The 15,417-nt window shown below is 43.1% G+C and overlaps 1 long non-coding RNA gene across 1 annotated transcript in view; it reads left to right on the top strand.

Moving 5' to 3' along the window:
• Positions 1-15,417, top strand: part of LOC309801120 — a 92,694-nt gene that overhangs the window by 51,339 nt on the left and 25,938 nt on the right. Inside the window, exon 2 of the long non-coding RNA XR_014293531.1 lies at positions 9,266-9,474. This is a non-coding gene — a long non-coding RNA (uncharacterized lncRNA). The remainder of the gene's footprint in view (positions 1-9,265; positions 9,475-15,417) is intronic.

The raw sequence follows: 15,417 nt of genomic DNA on the forward strand, positions 1-15,417 counted from the left end.
AGAGTGTAATGAGAGTCCTTCACTGAGGTTTCATGTAAAGTACATAAGTTGAATGTCACTAACACAGTGCCTGCCACATGGAAAGCACCTAATATATGTTTTTTGAGTGATTACTACTTCTGCCTATTCTATTCATTCAACAAATATGTATCGGGAATATTCTCTGTGCTAGGTATTATTACGGGTGCTGGAGATACAGCAGTATCTCCTTGTAGAGACCTGCCCATAAAACCAAGCAAGTAAGTAAATTATATACTACATTTGAAGGCATTGAGATCTATTGAGAAAGGTAATGCAGGAAAGGAGGAGTAGAGAGTATTGGGATGGTGTTGGAATTTAAAATAAGGTGGTCAGCAAAGGCTTTGTTTCCTTAAGAATGTGGCATTTGAGTAAGGCTGGAAGGTGAGATAGGAGCAAGAAAAAATGATCAATCTACAAAGGTAAGTATAGATACAGCTAAGGGGAAATTGAGACCCAATTTAGGTAAGAAGAAGTAGTTACTTTCAGTTCAAATTTCCAAGCCCAGAGAACATTCATCCTAGAATGCATATAGAATCACACTAAAACAGAGACATATAAATATCTTTTAAAAAATAGAAAAAGATAGATTCTGGCACTGACCAACTGGTTAGATTTCTCTGTGTCCTTGGCAGAATTCTAGAATGCATTAACAAACAGGTGATGTTGAGCATTTAGACAAGGAAACAGTTATTGGTGCCCAAATATACCCTATTATATAATATGCCCCAATATCCTTTTTTGTTCTTTGTGTGTGCAGCACAGATTCCATGGGCAACTAATCTGAAATTCTACATAGAATATCACTCTAACTAGAGTTTCACAATGTGCATTAGCATATTAAGAGCTCCACAGTAAATGAATTAGTTTAATTTTTTTAAACTCAAGAACCACTCAAAAACAAAAAACAAAAAAACTATTATCTGGCAGAAGGAGTATTCCATTTAACACACTTGAAGATACACTAAGTTAGAAGAAAGGATGAAAGATGGGATTAGACTAGACAGTGGAGGGGTTTTGGAGCAAGACTGGACTGGACTAGGCTAGAAGAGCCCTTTGAGAACCAGGAATAGCTGGGGGTAAGTGGTGTAGGGGGAGCCAGACTGGCTTAAAGGGCCAGAGGGAGAGCAGGCAAGCACAGGAGCAGACATAGATTCTTTAAGAACAAGTCATCCCAAACTAAATCATTTTTGATGGGTTTATAGAACTTGCAGATCAAGGGAATGCTGTAGACGCAGTGCATTTTGATTTCAGAAAGCATTTGACAGAGTTCCTTATAATATTTGTATGAAAAGAAAGGGTGGGAAGAAGTTAAATAAGAGCAGAAATGTTTGAGTATTAGTTGTTAACCCAGTTATTCCCAAAGCACATTGATTGTTGGACTAATGATGCCAAAGTGGAGGGAAGTCTCTTAATGTCTTCTAGCCGGGGCAATACAGAGCAGTGGATAAGTCGATAGGCTCTGAAGCCACAGTACCTGGCCTCAAATCCTGCCTCTGCCATTTATTAGCTGAGTGACCTTGGGCAAGTTACTTAACCTCTCTGTGCCTCAGTTTGTCATCAGTAAAGTGGGAATACTAATCATACGTATTAGATTGATATGAAGATGATATGTGTTAACTCATGAGAAGTGTTTAGAACAGAGCCTGGCACATGGTAAACACTCAGTAAATGTGGTTAACTGTTGTATATTCTGTCCTGGGCTCTACATACTTTCTTTTTGTTTTTAATCTGGGGCTCTGATTAACATACAAAAGTCAGTTTCCTCCTATAGCTGGGAGAAACAGATGATATGTTAGATGACAAAGTCAAGATTCAAGAAGATTTCAATAGGCTAAATGAAGTCTTTAAACCGTGAAGATAAAAACTTCAGAGGTAAAGGTCAAGATCAGGTCTATACTTCAAAAAAATCAATAAAGTCTAGGATGAGGTGAAAGTGACTTAATAGCCAGTTAATGCAAACACACACACACACACACACACACACACGCACAGATTAAACCATAGAATGCTACAATTGTCTCATTTTTCTAAAGAACAAAGGATAAGAGAGGTAATGGTTCCAGTGCCATACATACTCCGAAGACCACATCCAGAGGATTTTATTCCTATCTGAGAGCTCCCTGCCTGACTGCAAGACAGCTTCAAGCAGGAACATGTCCACTGGGGCTACTTGAATGGGGAAGAGCTCCCCAATCCCATCGGGTACAGGCCAGTTTCAGGAAATCGGGACTATTTAGCCCAAAGAAAGGAAGACTAGGAGGAGGCCTGACAACTGTCTTAACATATTTGAATGTCTGCCATGGAAAAGAGGGATTTGATGTATCCTTTAAGGCTTCACAGGTCTAATGGTTTGAGTTACAGGGAAGCAGTTTGGGGTGGGATATGGTGGAGAACTAATAAATAAGAGGCCTGGATTGCCCCTTGAGTTGGCAAGCACCTGTCATTGGAAGACTCCCCCCGCCACAGAGGGGAGAGGGCTCCCTCATCCCGACCCCCTGACCTAGAGGGCCTAGTGAGGGAGGAAATTCCTGCACAGGGAGGAATGTCCTGCTAGGTAGCCTCTAAGGTCCCTGCCGACTCTGAGACTGGCCATTCTGGGAATAGGGTCTGGTGGGTTGGGGAGAATTTTCTATGAAGGAAAACATTTTATGAGTTTCTGTCTGGAGGGAAATGCATGGGGACACATGGGAGCTGGCCTGTGGGTTTCTGCAAAGACGGCCATGAAAGAGGCCACTGCCCACCTTCACATCCCCAGCCTGCTCGCCGGGAGCCCGTCTCTTTTCACAGCAGGGAGTATGCCTTGGAGATAAAACCATTTTTGAAAAAAATAAAATAGAAGTGAGGCGAGTGTGCATGTTGTAGACAGGGAGTACTTGTTTGGAGAGTGTTTCATTCTTCTCTTTCGGTTGTTTTCTGAGTAGCTTGTCAGCAGAACTCTTGGAGAGGCTTCTATGCTCTGTAGTGTGTTTCCAAGTGTTATTGGCACACATGTTTTGGAAATCTAAACAGGCTGTCTGAAGCTGCTTTTTAAAGTGAAGAACCGTTTTTTAAGTAGTGTGGCAATCCATCTGAATTGAATATTTTAAAACATTCCATGTTTGTATAAAGAACAGTTGTATCTCCATGTCCTGAACATAACTTCTTCGTGAAGATGATCAGAACTTATGTGATATTAAAATGTGGGGCCACAGAGGACCAATTCTACAGCAAAGAAGGAATGGCCCCAGAAACCCTTTGTATCCACCATGGAGGATTTTCTCCTGCCTTCTCTCATTTCTGGGTGGATTTACTAAGGCTTCTGTGTCCCTGGTCCTGAGTGATAATGTAGCTAAACCGAAAAACGGGGTCCAGGTCTTCAGGAAGCTTAAAATCCAAATTGGGAAATAGTTTTACCCACCTCTTGGTGGTAAATTGTAATGGTTGGTGGTAATTGTAAAGCAATTAACAGATGAGCAGTTCTGGCCATGGCCAGGATGGAGGCAAGACATGCTCATTAGTGCACACGCCAGTGCAATGCAATTTTTTTTTTTGGTAGAACGACTCATATTATGGTATCTTCTTAGGAAACACAGTTACAGAGGGGTGGTTCCAAAGTCTGTTACATAAATCTCAAAGTGCCATAGCTAACGCAACTGCTCTACTTGGCCTCTGTTCTTCAGGAGGCAAATTAGAAGGGAGTATCATGGAGGAACTGGTATGAACTTGTGGGCAGCAGAACGTGTGTATCTTCCACTTGGCTTTGAGCAGGAATAGAAAGTAAGAAGAGTTAAGACAACTGCATTTGGTAACCCTGGTTAATTTATGCTCGTCAGGTGGGTTGTTATATATTGTCATTCAAGATTCATTTTTGAATCTCTATCTTCTTTGACCTAACATCTGCTAAGTGTGTACTACCTGCTTATAAGAGCGCTCTTATTACTGTTGAGGAGACAGATTTGTGAACACAAATTCCAATATGCTAGATGTAAAGAATTAACCAAGGCACCCCGTTTTCCAGCCACAGGAATAAAGGAATTCTCCAGGACTGCTTTGCTTGTCAGGTGTTCCAAATGGAACCTTAAAAGTGTCTTTACTTTTTCAACTTCTGGTACAAGGACCAAAAAGAGGGGGAAAAATGATAGGAAGTGATAAACACTGTTTATGAAGAATGTGTCTCTTCTTTTTCCAGTAATAATTACCCATGTGAAGGGATTATGCCATTATTTGCCCAATCCTCATGAACCTCACTAATGACAATGCTTTCGACATAGGGAAAGTTATGTAAAGGGGGGGAAATTGGACATAAGGCTCACCCTCTTATCCCTGAAGTCTTCCCTGCTGTGTCCCTTGCTTCAAGGACGGGGGTGCGGGGCTTCCCTGGTGGCGCAGTGGTTGAGAGTCCGCCTGCCGATGCAGGGGACGTGGGTTCGTGCCCCGGTCCAGGAAGATCCCACATGCCGCGGAGTGGCTGGGCCTGTGAGCCATGGCCGCTGAGCCTGTGCGTCCAGAGCCTGTGCTCCGCAACGGGAGAGGTCACAACAGTGAGAGGCCTGCGTACCGCAAAAAAAAAAAAAGGACGGGGGTTGCAGAAAGGAGGTGAAAGGAGGTTGGGTTTGGATGGATAGCCATTACATTTTGTTAAAGATTGCAACATTATGCAGCCACTGTCCCTCCTCTGTCAGGATTTTTCCCCTCATGGCTTTCATTTCTTCAGAAAGTGTTGGAACCGTAGTCCCTGGTTTCAGGCTGGACACACGTCATTCTCTTAGAGCCTGCTGGTCTGTATTCTAGAGGACACTGTCCCCCTGACTGCTGAGTATGCACTAGCATCTCATCTAGTCTTTAACAGGGAGCCCAAATTATCTGGTTCCTTCCCCCATGACTTTTTCCTTTAAGTTAATGAACTATACCTGCTACCTTAATTTATTTGCTCCCAGCTGTCTGTCTGCACAATGAGAATTGATTATCAAAGTGAAAAGAGGACTTTGGGGTGAATAATCCTTATCTGGGACCCTTTGAGTTTTAGTTGTCTCATTTGTAAAGTAGATTGAAGGAATTTAATGGATGCAATTTAGAAATGGTAAAGGCTGTAAAAATACAAGGTGCTGCTTACTACTGATCCCAGCAATCCCACCTCTCCTTTCTGGCCTCCATTGCCTACCATCAACATTTCTTAGAGCCCTTCTCGCTACCTCCCTTCTCCTGATTCATTAACATGCATTCCTTGTTCTTAAAAAGAAAATATATTTGCCACTACAGGAATCTGACTTCAACGGTCTGATTTTATATTCCTTTAACCCTTTCAATAAACATTGATTTCTTTTCTGTGCCAGGCATTATGCTGATGAGGTCTATAAAGGTCTATAAGAGGTAGTCCTTAGTCTCAAGGCAATACTATGGAGTATGAAAGATCTGGATTTGAATCTTGGCTCTGACATTTACCAGCTGGGTGATCTTGGAGAAGATGCATAATATGTGGACCTCAGGTTTCTCATCTGGTGTTATCAGGAGTAAAGGCAATAACGTGCCTGACTGATCCATTCTGTTGGTCTTCTGTAAATGTTGGATGTTGTTGCTGTTGTTATTATTACTATTATTATGCCAGGTCAGCCAACCCCTGGAATTCATTCACTGTAAACAGCTAATGCAGGAAAGGAGCTGGTGGCCCTGCCTGAGATAGACTGTGTTTGAGAGAACAGGTAAACTACCCTTTGGTGACGTCATGAAATAACTGAGAAGAATTTGGTGGGAAATACCAGTTCATTCTTGCACTGGGCCTGGCTGGGGAAGCACAGATGCACTGCAGGGTGTGGCCATTCTCCTAATCACCTGAGGACATCAGGCCACCTGTCTCCCTTTCTTCCCTTGCCACCTCCGCCTACATTTACAGTGTGTTTCCCATCTTTACACTTTGTCTTTCTGTTTCTGCTATGAAACAACAGATTCTTCCTGTATTACAGGGTAACTTTTACTTCCTAAGGTTTTGTCAGCTCCTAGAAGACAGGAAATATTTTACTAGTATTTATGCCTCCTGCAATATTACAGTAGTAGGTGCTCCAAAAGTATGTCATGTATAATTAAACTGAACTTCAGTGATTCCCCGTTGATTATCTTATCAAAATTAGTTCCAAACTCAGCCCACAGTCAAAATCCTCCATGAACTTCATCTCCCACTATTCTCCAGGGTTGCTTTAGACAGTTTTTCTTCTCTTCCCAATTTTCTCTGCTGTTCTCACCTCTTCTGGAGGTGCTATTTTCCTCTCTTTACCTCATACTCACTTACTTCTTCACTTTTAATGCTGTGTTCATGTCCTACTTCTGCCACAGAATCTTCCCTTATTATCCAACTGACATGGATTTCTCATTCATTCATTCATTAATCATTCATCTAGCACTTTCTTCATTTAGTCCTGATTATATACTATTTTATATTGTTGTCCAGTTGTTGCATGCTTTTGTAATATGATAGACATTAGTCCTGCTCATCAGTAGTTCTGGTTCTCCTCCTCGTGGGCCCAGTAGGATTGTACTTAACCTACCTCTTGTTAGTCACACCATGTGACTTGCTTTAGCCAATCCAAAGCAGAATTGACAAGTGTCCCATGCAGGCAGAAGCTGAAGAGTCAGTGCATGACTCTCTTCTTCTCCTATGGTTGCAATGACCTGTGACAGTCCACAGAGTCAACCTTCTGTCAGCCTGGATCCCTGAAGATGATGTGGAGCAGAGTCCCCCCTCCATGGCTTATGAAAGACATGTAACCATATATGAGAATTTAAGCACTGATTGATTTAAGTTTCTAGAATTAATGTAACTCGGTGATCCTAACTGACACGGGTGTCTTGTTTCCTGAGTAAGGCTAAGCACAAGGACTGAGTCTTCACTGGTTCCTACATGTCTCTTGGGACCTCAAGGAGCATAGCACACATACCAGGCTCTTACTGTTTGTTAAATGAACACATTTTAATCCAATCACAGCACCTTGGGATTGAAAGGGATGACTAAGGTCACCTAATGTTAACATTCATTTGTTTGAATCTCTTCGATGACTTTTCTGCCTGGTGTTTAGTCTGTTTAAACAATTCCAGTGACAGTAGACTCACACCATTCAAGGCAGTTTTTTTTTTTTCTGTTTTTTTAAATTATGCTAGAAAGTTCAGCCTTATATTGATCCAAAATTGATCTCAGTGTAGCATCCTGTCCTTGGTCTGAACCACCTCTCAATCTGTAAGGGAAACATTGGCCCATGAGTCCTGCTCCTCACCGTGTTGGTGCAGAGGAGAGAGGGACGGCTCTTACTTTGGAGAATTTACGTCAGTGAATTCCATGACTCAGGCTGAAGTTTCCTCCCTGTTCAAGAAAAGCCTCAAAAGCCTCCAGGTCACTCGCAGAACAGCTTTAAACATGTTACTATGGCAGAGCCACCACATGACAGGAAGATCTTTTCTTTGGCCACTCTCAAGTTGCACAACACATTAGAGGGGTTGGAGGAAAATTAGGAGTGCTCTGTGATCATGAATTGTGAGGACAAATAGTCACTATGTGGGATTCCACTGATGTTTCCCTCAGATGTGATAAAGCAACACCAACTGTTGGCCACAAAACCATCCAGAGACACTCACCTCACCAGCTCTGATGACCTCAGCTGCACTGTGTCTGGCCACAGACCCTACACTTTCTCCAGGGAAAGTTCCATGATTAAAAAGACATGGAAGGGTCCACCTCCAAGGATGCTGCTGAATGGATCTGAATGGAAACCTGGAGGATAGTGATTTATTTCTCTGAGCTGCATCTCCAGGCTCTGCAGCCAGTGGTGGGCTCTGCAGAGGAGGGATTCATTCCCCGTCCTCCGTTCCCCCACCCCCGCCTCAAGAGCACTCACAGCCCTGGAGCTATTCCAGCCTCAGAGGGGTTTAGAAAGTTGAAAGCTCAGCAGAGGAAATAATATCACAAATGAAATGGTTTTGAACCATAACAAAATGAGTTTTCCTTGGAAACTGTTTTGTTTCTTTAAATAAAAAACAAAACCTCTCAGACTGCAGAAAAACATGACCCAGAGACTGAGGCAATTTGGTGAGCTTACACACGCCTTCCCACCCGGCCCCAAGCCCTTCTCCCCATTTGTCGGGTCAGATTGAACATTTTGTGAGAAGCGGCTTCTTTGACAACTAGACACTCCCCAGAAAAGCCTGTGACTTTCTAAAGCCAAGAGATTGAGTTTTCTTCAGGAAGATAGAAAGAAGATAATAGAAAAATGTGATAAATTCATTCAACAATTGTTCAACCAGTCTGCTCTCCAGGCACTGGAGATGTGAAGAGGAATAAGACCCAGTCCCTATCTTCAAGGTGGGAGAAATAGCCATTCAATAAATAATTGTAAATTTTGAGAGTATATATTACACACACATAAAAACATATAAACAGCCTGGTATGTGTAAAGCATCTTTCTTTGGAATAATGAACATTTGTTGAGTGCTACTATGTGTCAAGAATTCAATATTTCTCACTGAAACCCAATGGAGGCAGAGGTACCATTACTATTCTCTCTTTCTAGATGGAGGAGTTGAGGCATAAAATGTCTAAGTAACATGCTCAAGGTCACACAGCAAGTAAGAGGTGATACCATGACTAGTACCAGATATGTTTCTATCACCAGTGGATTCATCCTTGGAATTATATACACACACTTTATTTGCCCCTCCCCACAGACCTGGTAGGTAGGAATAAATGTTCTTGCTTTACTAAATGATGACATGGAGACAGAGAGATTGAGTAATAACTCACCCACAGTAAGTGGAAGAGCCCAGATTTGCTCCCAGCAGTGAGCTCTGGACGATGGTCCTAGACAGCTGGTCAGGACAGACCCAGACCCAGATGTAGAAAAGGCTTTCCATATCAACTAGCACCCAGCACGGTGCCTGGCACTTACTCTCTGTAAGGGTTTGTTGAATAAAATTTAACTTAAGCTCTACTTCAACACTCTCATAAATTAAGAAACTGAGACTCAGAGAGGTAGGTGATTTGTTTGAGTTTGCATAGCTAGTAAATGCAGTGAACAAAACTGGAATATAAGAAGGCTTTTGCAAGAAGACAAGAGCCTGGTTATTGTAATTGGGGCATGGCAGTATATTTGTATTTATCAAGACAAGCTAAGTTGTGTGTGTGTGTGTGTGTGTGTGTGTGTGTTTCTATAGTATCACCAAATCTCAGCGGCTCAAAGGTTCATAAAACAAAGGTTTATTTCTTGTTCATGCTTCAACCCTGTAGGTTGATGGGGGACTCAGCTCAACCTGGGCACTCAGGACCTAGGCTGACAAGGGCTCTGCCATCATATGATTTCACCATCTCGACAGAAAGCTTTGGAGTTTTCCCTGCAGCACGGGAGGAGAGTATGGATAATTGCATACTGGTGCTTAAGTGCTTCCACCAGAACACGACCCCCATCACTTCCCTTCACTTCTCACTGACTAAAACAGGTAAGGTGACCACTCTTAACTTTTAAGGGAGTGAGCAGTGTAATCCTCCCTTGTGCCTGGAGGGAGCAGAGAACTGGGCATGCTCATGAGTGCTAACGATGTCTTCTTCAGTGGCAAATGGTTAGGTGCTTAGGATCTGGAGTTGGACAGTTAGATCTTTGAATTCCATCTAAGACACTTATTGACTGTGTGATATTGATTTAGTCTCTCTCAACTGTGGATACCTCTTCTGTTAAATGGGGACAATAATAGTAACATGTAAAGCACTTAGCCCAGGGTCTGGCACCATGAAAGCCCTCAATAAGTGTTAGTTACATCTATGAGGTCACAACCACTTGGGAAGTATTACAGTAACATTTGTGTTTTAAACAGTATAGGCCTGGGGGGCAGGTATGAGGGCAACAAGACCAGACACAGATACATCAGTGAGGAAGCTATTGCAATATTTCAGGCAAGAGATGTTGAGGGTCTACAACAGGGCAGTGGTTACAGGGAGAGAGAGAACAGATCTGAGGAAATCAAAAGGTAAAACTGGCAGGATGAACAGAGATTCTGAGCTGTATCTTAAGGTTGCTTGTATTCTTTCCATAGTTGGTGGTCATGAGGAGGAGTGAGCACCGTGGCAAAGCCCTAAAGGGGGAGAGACTGTTACAGGAGATGGAAGCAGCGATGGGAGCCTGATGCTACTCCCTCTCCACTCCCACTTAACCTAGGTTACACGGGGAGTGGCAGAATGAGAAGCCCTGGAGAGGGTGGTAGGGAGGATGGTGCCTCAGGAGGTGTCAGACTTTAGCTTAGGCCACAAGGAATGAGGTTTCCAAGGATGCAAAGGGATGAGAGGAGGTTACCTGTGCTGGTAGGAACCCAGGATGAATAAGACAGTGGCATGAATATGTGTTGATGGATTTGTTTGGAGCCAGTACCCATTGGGCTCTAGACACCTCCTAGGAGAGCCAGAGCCTGAGGTGTAAGGTCTGAGTGCTGGCAGTGCCGTGACCACAGGATCTTGTATAATTTCTCCCAGTGGTCCCAGAATCTTACATAATCTCTGTCTGATTAGTGTTTGTTAAGTTGGAAGGGAGACTCCCGTTGGGGAAGAGAGAGAGCCTGAAAAGCCCTCTTCCCAGCCAGACCTGAGATTTTCCTATCACCAGTGTTAGACTGAGGACATCAGGCAGTAAGTGTCACCAGCATCTGATGCTGGACTATTTTGCAAGTCTATTCTTGTGAATTCCTTTTCAGACATTAAGTGCTGTCACTTTTGTCACTGCCTTTGTGCAGGACAAGGAGTGTCCCTGAGCTGAGAGTTCCTTGGACAGCCTCCATGATATGGAACTAATAGAGTTTCTGTGGATAAAACCTTGGGTGTGAGCATATGGAAGGCTCTGCCTGTCACCGTGTTCCAGAACAGCTCTGACCAGACCCTGCCCACACGTGTGGGTCAGGGGAGGAGAATGAATGGGTCAGCTCAGCTGAGCATCAGTCAGCCTTGTGGCAAGTGTGGAGATAGCCCAGCCTTTCCACTCAGTGGTGGCTCAGTTCCTGTCCATTAGCTCTGCAGATTGCATGTGGCCAGGGGTGGCCTGTGGTCCTCTTTTCAGAGTACTCAGTGCCCTGCAGCACTCTCTTCTTTTGTGTTGGATGGTGTTGATGGATAAGGTGAACATACCTAGCAACGTTGTCAGTCATTCACGGGCTCCTAAATTGCAATCCAAAACCAAGTAAAAATGTTTTGGGATCAACTGTGCCACTGCTCCCCTCCCTCTGTGCAGGTTATAAAGAATCAACTTGCTTTCATCCTTCCTCCCCCAACCTTTATTCTATTTACTCATTTAAAAAAAGCTATTATGGTAAAATATAACATAAAAATTACCATTTAACCATTTTAAGTGTACAGTTAAGTGGCATTAAGCACATTCACATTGTTGTGCAACAGAATCAACTTGGTTTTAACTTGACTGCCAAGGACCCTGGTTTCTATCTTTTTCACATTCCTGCAAATACAAAACTGCATGTAGCAGCTCCATTGGTCCTCCCTGTGTATAAAAACCATGGAAAGGATGGCACCATGGAAAGTACTCTGAAATGCCATCCTCTGCTTGGTAGGAGTTGGGTACTGTTAGATTTCCTAGGATCTGGCATTTTGCCTGTTAATTAAATGCCTCTTCTTGAAATGGATCCCCCACCGTGTGGACCCATATGCCATTCAAGGCATTAAGACCCCTCCCCTCCCTTTATATGAGAGGATAATCATGTCAAAACTCTTTCATGGTTATAGAAACTGGGAAAACAAAAATAACTCAAAATAACACAATATAACATGTCTATAGTTTAAATTTGTCTAATAAAATTGCAGATTGATAAGCCTTAGTTAATATTATCATTAAAAATTTTAGTTCTCTTGTTGGGAAGCCATCCTATGGGCCTGTGTTTTCTGCTCACTCAGCTTCCTAGTGTTGATAGTTCAGCCCAGTGTTGGGATGAAGTAGGAAAAGGGAGAGGAGAGGGTAACATGTGTCAGTTTTGGTGTTCCACTAGGGTGGCTTTGCCAACTGGTATCATTTCCCTGTTGAGACTGGAAGTTGACATCTCAATGAGCATAAGGTCTTCACACCTTTCCATTGGGCTGCAACAAGGAGGATCACTCTACAGAGACATTCTGTATCCAGGTAGAACTTCCTTTGGGACCTAGAGGTCAGGAAGGTTGGCAATGTGAGGGAAGCTTAATTTAGAGAGTCTGTTCAGTCATTTGTTCAGAAAATCTTAACTGAGTGCCTACCGTTGTGCCAAGTTGTGTGTGAGATGCTGGAGTAACTAAGAAGGATCAGATGATTCCTACCCAGTAACTTCTAGTCCAGGGGGAGGACCCATTTTATCTGTGTATGGATGACCTTGCCTACCCAGATGTTGAGCTTCAGTGCAGGGTGACTCCCATGCTCTGGCACCGCACAGCCACGTCTCATAAGATGCTCTGAGCTACCCATCTCTGTACATGGAGAAAGGCCCAGAGCTTTCTGTTTTATTCACATCTTGATCTCAACTTCCTACTCCGTCTCTGCATTTACTTGGGACCTGATCTCCTACTGGATCTTCTTTTCAGACCCAGGGGTGATGTCAGACTCGGGTTCTTTATCTTGATACTCAAGCATTCTCCTGTGGTCATTATTGTTTTATACTCATGTCCTGGATCTCTGCTCTTCTCTGCCCCTGGCCACTTCTTCTTTTTTTTTTTTTTTTGCCATACGCAGGCCTCTCACTGTTGTGGCCTCTCCCATTGCAGAGCACAGGCTCAGCGGCCATGGCTCACGGGCCCAGCTGCTCCGTGGCATGTGGGATCTTCCCGGACCGGGGCACGAACCCGTGTCCCCTGCATCGGCAGGCGGACTCTCAACCACTGTGCCACCAGGGAAGCCCTGGCCACTTCTTTTTATGACTTAGCCTGGCTCCTTGAACCTCCTCCTTACCTTGATCAGCCTGGCTGGTACCACCTACCTCACCTGGCCCCTTTTCCAGGGGTTAGAAAGCTACACAACCAATTCTTGAATTACAAATTAGTTTCTCCCTGCTGCCTGGCTGAAGCTGAAACTGCTTTCTTCCTACTCTTAGTAGCTGTGTGCTCAGAGAGTACCATTTTCAGCCCATTTTAGCACAAGTCCAAGGAAAGCATCACAAACAGAAAAGCAAGTGGTTATATCTGTGTCCGTAGTTACCTATACCTATATATCTTCTTCGATGTCTTCTTGAAGAAACACAGAAGCACTTTCTTTGCTTTATCTCATTTGGTTTACCTATAAGGCTACTCTACTCCCTATGGGTACTAACCTAGATATAATTGGCAGACATTTCCCCCCTACTTAACAGCTGCTAACACCCCATAGGACTAGTGTCCTGTAGAACACACTTTGGGAAAAACGGAGGCAACTCCAGCTGTCTTTCCAGAGATCCTGTGATTGTCATTAAGGTTTAGATTTTCTGTCAAACAAATCAAGGTAGCACCATATGTAAATCACCAAATGTATAGGGACCAACCAGTCATTGGTGTCAGATGCGTTAAAATTCTCTTTGACTCTTCATGATTACAAATTATCCTCCACGTGACTATCCGAGTGATCTTTCTAAAGTAAAAATCGGAGCTTTACAGGCTTACCATTGCCTATGGGACAACATCTAAATTCTGGAGAACAAGGTTCAAAACTCATCATGAGTGATTCCTACCTACTCTTCCAGCCTCATCTCTCTCCTGACTCCTATGGACATCTTGGACTCTGTCCAAACCACTTTCCTATGGCTACCCACTATTCCATTCTTTCCTTTGCCTCCCTGCCTTTGCAAATGCCATTTTCTCTGCCTGGGACTTCCTTTCGTCCTTGTGTGCTCCAAGCCTCAGCTCAAATGTCCCTCCTGTAAAAGTCCCCCTTTGCCTTGGTAGGCAGAGCTAAGAGCTTTCTCTCACCTCACGTTACCATTTATCATATATCTATTCCATTACTTACTAATTGGATTATGCCTGGTTTTCCCACTTGACTGTGAGCTCTCAGAGGGCAAATACTCCTGTATTATTCATATTTTTATCCTCAGTGTCTAGCACATAGTAAAAACTTAATATGTGTTTGTTGAAAGAATGATGATTAAATGAAAGAACAATAAAAGTAGAGGATGTTATCGCTTGGTTACAGATTTGTAGCCAGTGTTAAATAGTCCTGGAATGAAAGGAAAATGGGCTTAAAATTGCATGGTCACCAGCTGATTTCTTACCAACAAAGAAAAACATTGAACGAATGAAAAACATTGCTGAATGATGTGATCCTTAGGGAATGGTGAAACTATTCAGAGAAAGATATCAGAGAGGCACCTAGTGTTTTCTCATGAAGGACTTTGATTTTCACCCACATCAAATCTTCTCTAGCACCCATAGTTTCTCCTTCTTCTTGCTTCCTTATGCTTTTTCAGTAGGTTCAAAAACTACATGTTAAATAAGAAAATCAAACAAAAACCCTCTACTCATGCTTGAAGTTCTATCTCTAAGATCCATGATAGACCCAATCAGGGTCATCATACGCACATAATTTATTTTGATTTCCTCAAGGCATTGACAATGTAGCTCATGAAAGCCTTGCAGACAGGATGGAAAAGGTGAATTAAGAGTTATTTGACAATCAAGTTTAAATAAAACTGGTTGTAGATCGGACTTAATCTGGAGTCAGGTCTTTGTGACAAGCCAAGCAGTTCTTTTCCATAGCCTCGTCTTCCTGCCAGCTCCCTCTTCTGTGTTCTGTCCTAGCCATGCTGGCCTCTTTTCAACTTCTAGGACCTTCTGGGCTCTCCTCCACCAGACCTTTTGCATAAGGCTATTATCTCCGCCCGGAAACTTCTTCACTTTCATCCTCACTGGGTTGATCCCACTCATCCCTTACCTCACACATGATTTTCTCCTCCCCAACTAGGTCAAACCCCTCTGTTGTGGTGCTCATGGTCCCATGTACTTCTACTTGTAACACTCATCATGGTTGCAGTTTCTTTTATTTGTGGGATATCTTGCTCCTTCACTTGACCATAAGGTGATTTTTCTTTTCCCATGTCTGATTTTTCTCACCAGTTTATCCCAGTTCCTATACAGCCCTTGACTTGGATGAACAAATTTATGAATAAGAAAGCTCAGGTCCAAGTTAAGCAAGTACAAGACTCGAAAGTCTGTGGGAGTCTGCCTGGGGTCCAAAGCTGATAGGGGCAAACAAATAAACCAAGTGAAGGAGTTAGTGCTCAGACAAAGAGAGTTTGCAATGAGTTCCCTGGGTTAAGGTCACATTTGTTGATGTTTCTTTAAAAGCTCCAGGTTGGCCTTGTCCTTCCTAATAGATGAGAGGATCTGTCAGTATGTTGGATTATGAGATTAAGATTCATATAGAACCCAACATCAGTGATCATTCAAGTTATTGAGCATCT

This window comes from Mesoplodon mirus (genome assembly GCF_964341445.2).
Source record: "Mesoplodon mirus genome assembly, chromosome: 3".
Classification (NCBI taxonomy): Eukaryota; Metazoa; Chordata; class Mammalia; order Artiodactyla; family Ziphiidae; genus Mesoplodon; species Mesoplodon mirus.